The sequence below is a fragment of the Pygoscelis adeliae genome, unplaced genomic scaffold (genome assembly GCF_000699105.1).
Source record: "Pygoscelis adeliae isolate BGI_AS28 unplaced genomic scaffold, ASM69910v1 Scaffold412, whole genome shotgun sequence".
Classification (NCBI taxonomy): Eukaryota; Metazoa; Chordata; class Aves; order Sphenisciformes; family Spheniscidae; genus Pygoscelis; species Pygoscelis adeliae.
The window spans coordinates 271,197-274,218 of record NW_008824190.1 but is presented as its reverse complement, the minus strand read 5'-3'; positions in this window follow the sequence as shown (position 1 = coordinate 274,218).

The window sequence follows — 3,022 nt, the reverse complement described above, 5'->3', positions numbered from 1 at the left end:
AAAGATATCTCCTTTATCTCTCCCACTGCTTGTCAAACCAAAACAGTCTCAGGTCAGCAAAATTAGGAGCTGCAGCAAGAAAAAGCCAGGAAGGCAAAGTGAGAGAGATAAGAAGTTTGACGAGTGCTACAGGAAAGTCTTTAGCAGCTCCTGTTGAGCATTACTAATAACAACAGACTGCAACTGCATTTGACCCTAGATATTTGGAAGGAAATTTTGATAGTGGCAATTTTGCTCTGTAGCCTCCTGCTCGCTTGCTGACACACACACAAGATACAGGTTGTGAAGGGGTGGCATGAAAAACAAATCACAGGCAGGGAAGTACAGAAGGATCTTATTGGCTTGCCCAGAAAACACAAGATGGGACTTACGCAGGTGCTTATCAGGATGAGAAAATGAGTTGAGAGGAGGAGGCTTGATCAGGGATAGAAGAGGCTATGGATAAAGCGAGGTTCCTCCTCTGTTGTGGCCAGGGGTATAGGCACAGCAATGTCAGGCTCCACCACAGCAACAATGTCTGTTTACTTCTGTTTTGGAAAACAGAAGCTAGTCAGCCTGCCAGAAGAAATGCTGGGAACTGACCTAATTATATAGGGAGTACCAAGTCAAACCAACTTCAGCATGATGCAATGCTTCTTTCCATGCCCAGCTCTGGGAAACTGCTCGCCCCCATACAAGCAAACCTCTGGTTTACCCTTCTTGTATTAACCATACACATGAGGGAACCCATATTGCCTGCTGCTTTTTATCCAGCAGACTTGAACTTCCAGCGCTTCTTGTTTCTGTAGCACCTTCTGGTTGTCACCTTCACCTCTTACCTTGACAGTCCTCCAAAGACACGGGGAGATGAGTAACCCTCCGCTGGAACTGTGTCCAAGGACTGAGAGACAGCATTTTTGGGACTGATTGAAGCTGCGAGGCAGATCTAGCTGGGAAATGCCATCTAGAGGCCAAAATGTGCTTTTACCTGTTCTTTACGTTTGACTTCAAGCACTCGTAGTGCTCGCTCCTTTCGCTTTAGTACAATCCCATGCTCTCACCGCCTCTCTGTGCAAGGGCAGCGTTACCCCTACTTTGCAGATGAGGAGCTGAAGTTTGCTGTGCTGCACCGCGAGTCCCAAAAGCAGCACCATCTTTTCTGTGCAGCACTGCATCTGAACAAGAACACGCTGTCCCTCAGGGCTTTCTGTACTTACCAGCTTGGGGTTAGCAGCTACCTCTATCGCACATAGCAGAGGTGCGTCTGAATTGTCCATTTGCACAAAAGGCCATTCTTCTAGTGACGAGCTACGAGTTTAGTGTCAGTCGACTACCTCACAAAAACTAGAAGTGGGCCCAGCTTTACCGAAAGGAGCAAGGAACAAACATACTCCAGTCCTTCCTCACCCCTTAAAGCAGGCGAGATGCCTGGCCTCTTACAAAACCTTGGGAATAAAGCCATGTCTCTCAGCCAGGCGTGGTTTCACCATGAGTGGCTTTTTTATATGTCACTTTTTTTTTTTTTTTTAAATATAGATGGGGCACTGGTATACACTTACAGAAACAGTGAGGGAAGAAATGGTCTTTCCATTAACACTGAATTTGTGCTGGCACACTGATGCGTCACATGGAGGCTAACACAGCTTAGGTCTTTGAAAGCAGCATCTGTCTCCCACTGAAATGGGATGTGGGATGACACAAGCAGATTCCAGAAAACCTAGGAACCACAGGGCTTTTTTTTTTTTTTTTTTTTGAACAATACACCACTGAAGAATGGCACTCTAGAATTCAAGCTTTAAATATATAACCCTGCAGGCTGGGAAAAACCAACAACAAAAAAAAGGCAAAAAAAAAAAAGCCCAAGGTGGCTGACAGGTACAAACCAGAACTGTGTGAACTGGCCCAACCAACTGGCTAGTATTTACTTCAAGATCAAGCAAGGCAAAGGTTGGTAAAACTAGCTAGCTGTTAAAGCAGCAAACAAAAATTTCCAGAAAAAAGCGCCCAACATAAAACTCTTCTCCAGAAAATAACCAGAAGTTAAAATAAAACTAATTTCTAAGCAGCATATCGAGCTCCCAGATGAGGTTAAGGCTGACTGAGTGAGGCACTTCCCATACTTCTGAAATTTGAAACACCAAAACTCCTGGGGAGCCAGGAACTGGCACAGAGGGAAGTTCCAACTCTAACCTAAACTCTTCATTTAAAACCAAAACAGAACTGAAGCACTTAGAAAGATTATAGGGTAAAGTACACTTAATATAAATGTCGAACTAAACAGCTTGGTGAACATAGTATTAAGACAACCATTTTCTTGTGGAAAAGAGGTTTTTTCATGTACTAAGTGGTCAAAGCAACAAAAATCACCATTACCAGCAATAACATGTCAGACAAGATGAGAGCTTTGTGCAGCAGGATCTTCCAACCAACATAGTTCTTACGGGAAGCGAGTGAGCTATGGTAAAATAGTATGTGCTGACTGGCAACAGCCACAGCAAAGATTTCTCCCCCCACAAAGGGAATGATTAAAATCCTGTTTATGCTGAGATGTTCAGAATGGGATCTGCCCTTTCAAAGATGGAACACAAAATTAGGAAGTCATCTCTTCTTGATTTATTTGGGTTATTTTTGGATAGAAATAGGCTCCTGCAGAAACAAAGGCACATGCTTCCTTACAAAGAGAGGCCTAGCATGCCTTTTCTCAGGTTTCCTTCTGATGCCTCAGTAAGAAGCCAAATCACTCACCAATCATGGAGGGAATAACAAAATAAGCTTCAATGACTTAAGAGATGGTGGCAGAACTCCTTTTTGGCATGAGCCTCTCTTTCATTGCTCTCGTATAGAAAAAAGCCAAACCTCAGAGAGGAACCAGTCCTGAGAAGTATTTCATTAACCAGCCTGCAGCTATGAGAAGAGGCGGCCGTTATCACCAGAGCAACAAAACAGAGGACAAGGGTGGAGAGGGAAGACGAAGGAATGCTGATGTGCCGGGCTGGGATTGAAGAGGGCACAGCAGGGTGTTTATTCATAGTCCATAGGGTTC